The sequence below is a fragment of the Manacus candei genome, unplaced genomic scaffold, assembly GCF_025592945.1.
Source record: "Manacus candei isolate 608988 ecotype Guabito, Panama unplaced genomic scaffold, ASM2559294v1 h1tg000017l, whole genome shotgun sequence".
In the NCBI taxonomy this organism is placed as follows: Eukaryota; Metazoa; Chordata; class Aves; order Passeriformes; family Pipridae; genus Manacus; species Manacus candei.
The window spans coordinates 31021722-31027721 of NW_026138065.1; positions in this window are offsets into that span (position 1 = coordinate 31021722).

Consider the following 6000-nt stretch of genomic DNA (forward strand, 5'->3'; position numbering starts at 1 on the left):
CTCTGTAAAATAGAGATGTCTGAAAGTAAGGAGACAGACCATGGTGTTCTGTTGCCCTCTGACTGCAGAAAGGTTTACAGGGCTGAAGGGAAATCTATGACCTTGTACTACCTGTGTGCTAAGAGATGAAAACCAACTGGTATTTTTTATGTAATATTATTGCATGAGGAGAATGCTCTGGAATAAGGATTTTTTGCCTTCATCTTACAAGGATGCTTGAAAAACAAAAGCAAAAATGTACACAACACTGTTTTCTGGATAAGGAGACTCCCCAAAACTTGAAACTCTACCTTGTCAGACAAAAGACATTCTTGCAAGAGTGTTCATTCAAGTCAACATTATCCTGAAAACTACTGGTGGCATTTTAAGTACCAATATGCAAAGCTAGCTGGTACTAAAGTGATGAGCTGTGAAGGCAAGTCATTGCCATCCTGTCCAGCTCGATCCCTCTGTGAAATTTTGCTTAACATCGCGAAGGACAGAGGGTCTCATATTTTATTTCAACCTCTCTTGTTTGTCTGTTGGAGGGATGTGCTGCCATTGTAGAAATGGATCCTTTCACAAGATGCAGCAAGATTTCTTGTATCACACAAATCATGGACTGCAATATCAACAATTATAGGAATAATTTATTTTCTGTAGAGATGGATTAGAGAAATAGTTCAATGACATGTCCTTCTTCCTGGGTAATCCAAGGACAGATTTTGCTGGGAGGGCAAAGTGTTGTTACCCAACAATGATATTTTATAATAATTCTGATTGTCCTTATAAATGTCAGGGAAGCAGTTAATGTCTATTGTGACCACACACTGTTGGAGGTTAATTTACCTCATCTGGAGATGTCTAGAATTTTCTTTCTTATATTTTCTCAGTCTTATCACTTCCTTCATTTTTTGCTATTCTCTGCTATTTCTTCCTCTGCATCAGAAGTAAAGGTAATGGTTTTGCAGGGCCCAGACCACCAGATGGACCAACTGGAGAGTTTCAGTTCATTAAGGGACAGAGAGTGTTGGGTTTTTTAAGTTCCTACTTTGCCAGACTGGTGTCATGTGGGATGTTTTGAGATAATAATTTCCAAAATGCAGTTTTAAAGTTCAGGACTAGTGTCTTGTAATGCAGCAAGTGCTTCACAGGCACACTACATAGCCATCACTCCAAGATCTCCTACAAGGGCTTAACAGAATATTTGCACTGAAGCCATTTCAGATCTTTGGGACAGATCACACTTATGCTCATTACAGGAGTTACCTAACAGCAATGAGTTGCAACTCTTCATGAAGGTATTTATGTGACTGCTTGTTGGGAGGTGTTCATCCAAGTGTAAATTACTCTGCCTCAGAACAGATTTTAGCTGGTAACAACAGCTTGGATGACTGGCACATTGTCATTTCCATAACACACCTAAAAGGAAGGTGCCAAAAGAACCTAAGCCGAATTGGTGCAGCAAAAAATTTCCAGTAAAAATTTGTCTCGAGATATGTTGGTAGAAACAGACTGATTTCAGTTAATAACTGGGATAAAACAGGATTAAAACTCTATTATTTTTCTTTCACGGTGTTGAGTGAGGAGTGATCTCCACTCATATGAAAGCATTGCATGGTGATACCGCTGTGGTAAAGTTCTGTGGTTTACACTTCTTCTAGTGCATACTTGTCCTCTTTTCAGATGTCCCTGAACTACCTCAGCTGTGCTGGTGTCATGAAGACATCTTGTTTTCTGTCCCAACAATTCTGTCAGAGGTTTTATGGGAGAAACTTCTGTGCTGTTGTGGATATTTTGCCCTTGATACCCCAAGAATAGAAAGGATATGCAGTCACTCCATGTGCCAGCTAGTCAGTCGTGTTACTCTCTCTGTTGTGCAGTTATAACAAAATTTGATGTAAAAAAAAAAAAAGTGTATTTCTGAAATTAAATTCCTGCTAGTATTAGGAAAAGTGGTGGTTAAGAAGAGCAGACAGACCCAATTTATAACCCCCGTTCCTCTGGACAAGAGAATCGCTGCACCAGAGTGATGCTACATGTGCTCCAGAGTTCACACATTACTAAACACATCTCACATGCACTTTATTAGACAGAGTATAATCCAGACATGGGATGCAAAATCAAAGTGAACCACACTTTGTAAGTTTACAGCTCAGGAAATGGAGAGAAGCTGCCTTCCTTCTGCTCACTATAACAGAAATCCTTTTGAAAAGAAGGTTTGTTCCAACCCCTGCTTTGGAAATGATTTCATCCCATTAGCTGTGATGGTCACCATTCAGTCCTCGAAGTGATGACGTGATGTACGGGGGGAAAGGGTTGTTTCTAGTGTTATCAGGATAAATCTTCCTGAGAACACTTGACCAAGAACACACATGTTTTGCAATTATGCCTGTTTAAAGAAACCAGCTATTTCCCCACAGTACTGTAGAATCACTTTTTTTTTGTTGTTGGCAAGAGATGTGAAGAATTTGCAATTTCTATATATTATAATAAATTTTATTGCAGGATTGGTTCACATCCAGGTTTTTAAAACAGAAGGCATGTAGCCCACAGTTTTGTTTGTTCCATTTATTTAGCATGGCATGGCTGGGTCCTGGAACTAGCTTATATGAGGTCATTACCCTATTGATTAAATAGTGTGATGAAAAGGGCACGATAATACACTGCTGGGAGATTATTGCCAGACACTTTGCAAACAAAGCTGCTGAAAGGAGAGCAGTTGTGAGACCTTCAGTGTGGTGTGTAATTAGCAAGCAAGTAGGAATTAAAATAAAGGATACATGGCATGATATAGTGATTATGTGCAGATAAGCAATGTTTTGAATACTCCCTTTTGGTAACTCTAATGAGAATACATCTTAGTACAGGAAATGTCTGCTGGGACTACACTATCCAGAATCCTTAAACAAGCTGTGTGGTAAGTTGTCCCTGACAGTGAAAGGAAGGCATGGAAGCAATGCTGCAGATCTGCCTCTTTCTTCAAACCTTTCTCCCTGGGTCTTTCTTTTCTTTCAAAAATCTCATGCTGGTGTAATGAATGTTGGAGAAAAACAGTACATCTGTGATATTTCTTTGGGATGGAGCACCATTAAAAAAAAAAAAAATCCAAACAGTCTTTTTGGGGATAACAACTGGGTTTGAACAAACCACCTTTTGAGTGGGAAACATCAGCCACTACAACATGAAAGAGAGACCTAAACCTGAGATGTACAGGCAGGACCAAACTTGTGAATCTTGCACTCAGCCTAGCCTCCCCTCTGCCCCCCTGAAGAGCACAAATACTTACATATTCCTAAAATAAATCAGGGCATCTGATTCATTCTATGGCATATATTTCACCTCGGCAACCCTTTTAGGCCTGCAAAACCCAATATATTAGAGGCTTTCCAGGCAGCACCTCAGTTGCCTAAAGGGGAATGAAATGAAGATTTTCAGAACGTGGCATGGATCAACAGCAGAGAGATAGATGGGTAGATACTGACAGACATCTTGCTGGCCATTTTTTTACCCAGTTTCAAGCTCTTCCCAGTCATGAAATTCATCACAAGACAATGAAAATTTCCTAAATTTTATTGTTAGTACAATTCTTCAGAACCCTTATCCATGGCTGTAGACCAGAGAGGGAGAGCTCTTGTCTTAGTGTCTTCTTTCAGAAGTCTCAAGCTGCATTTTAAATAGACAAAGTTAAACAGGCACAACAACAGTAACAGTGGGAGAGAAGAGGGCACCAGGGAAAAAAAAATAAGGGAAAGGAGAAGAGAGGAAAAGAGAAAAACAGTGCTGTTGTAGGGGAAAGCATCTACTCAAGAAGGGTAAAGCAGCCATGGTGAGGGCAAAGTGAATGGGGAATACTCCGTCTGGCTCTATTAACCTTCATTTCAGTTCCTACCTTTTCCATTTTTCAGCTTAAGTAAGCAAGCATATAGCCATGTTTATATAATAGCTGGAGTAATGAAGATGGAATATACCAATTTGGGGCTAATTCTTGCCCTCAGGAGAGCATAGGGACTGCAGCTGTGGCCAGCCCCTACCAAAAAGGAGTGGTGAGGAGAACAGCTCCTTGTATCTGAATTCCCATTACATCCTCACCAGGGACCACCATAGTCTAGCCCTTGGAATAAATAGATGAGGTTAATTTTTCCAGCCATAGAGTTAGTTTAGCAGCTCTCAGCACTGGTTCAATTGTGCTCCCACTCAAGCTAATGAAGTAGTTTCTTTGAGAACAATTGGGCCCAAAAAGCCCATTTATAGCCTTTTTTCAGACGTTGGGGTTTGAACCTTGGGAGTATCTTTTGTTCTCTTCCTATTTGATATCTTCACCTTCCAGATCTAACAGGCAGGATTTTCCTCAGCATTATCACAATGCTGTTACTTATGGCCATAATGTCCTCTGATTAGAGGGCTTGGGAGAAGCGCAAACCTTGGCACATTTGACCACATCCTCCGAAACTGAGGTTGTGGCTGAGCTAATTATTTTCACGGCTGGAAGAGAACAGGCAATGCTGCCTAAAGAGTGGGAAGATATGTGTATATGTGAGCCTGTGTTTGTGTGGTTATACCATCTGGGAAGAGCAGAGCCAGATATACTTCCCCTTGGGGTTTTTTGGCTTTTTTTTTTTTTTCTTTTGACGTGCAAATCCTCAGTAAAGATGTAACTGGAGAAGTCTCATTTCTGTGCCTGAGGTCCTGCACTTGTCTGAGGTTTGGCATGCTGGGGACTGCAGAAACCCTGCCCTCTGGAATTCCTGTTCTGCCATTCCCCAACTGACGTCCTTTGCTTCTGTGGGCAGGGGGGGAAGTTGCCCTTCCTCCGCATTGCTTGTTTTTGTTACACTAGCAGTATGAGGTACCCTTTATTTATAATCTGAACGTTAGGGATGTTGGGCCAATCTGGTGCTTCCAGCTGGCTGAACACTTCCTAGCGCTTTGGATGCCAGATATAACATAATTTATTGTGGAAAACAGTAGGGGTAATACACTTCTCGCTATCAAAGGTTAATGTAGAATATCAGCAGCTCTTCGGCAAGGATACACGTATTGTTGGACAGTCTGTGATTATGTGGCTCTTATTAAAATAGAAAAACAAATTGCTTTCCTTTTTGATGCTGCTGTTCAGCTCCTCTTTTCTCTCCTTCCCCTCGGTTATTTTAACTCCTTCATTGCATTATGCAGCTTTCACACGTTTCCTCAGGGAGAAAAAAGCAGTTGTACTTTGTTTGTTTGGCATGGAACTGAGCAAACTAAGGGGGATTTTTTTTTTTTTTTGTTGGCTTTGTTTTAACTAAAACATCCATTTCTGTGCCAAGACAGAGTGAAACTGCTGAGTTAGCCAAGGCTATAAATTGAACTGGTCCTTTTACCTCTAAAAAATATTAAAGCATCCTTCTGCCACTGAGCTGGCACCCGTTGCTGGATCAAGTGCTACTATTAACGGGAAATCGGGAAAGTACATTATCACTCCAGTGCTGTCATTACCAGAGGGTTTCACTGAACTATAGCATTCAGGAAAGTGAGACTGTGAAGACCAGAGAAAAATGGCACACTTAAAGCAAGGGAAGAGAAGCTTCAGACAAAAAACTTGGAGACACATTAAGAGTTTGTGAAGGTACCCAGCATGGGAGGCAAGTGGCTGCTTTATTTAAAGGGGATATATTAGGTAAAGTGTCCCATTATTCTTTGAGTTTAGAGAGAAACTGATGTAGACTTTTCTAATGGGCTTGTTTAACCAATTCTAGATGATCTGAAACCTGCCAAGGCAAGATTGTGTCTGCCTGAAATTTAATGAGGTTCATTCTGCACCAAGGAAAACCCCGAAGAGAGGTTTTATTGACAACTTTGTTTCTTCCCTCTAGAGTAAGCTCCCTCTCAGGGATTCTTCTGCTTAAGAGGGATTTTTTAATCATCAGAAATACCCAGTGAATTGCATTGATAGTTCAGTTAAAGAATATAATGAAAACTTATAGAATAGTCAGTTAGTAAAAGTTGTGGCTATTTAAGACATTAAGTTATCACTTACCC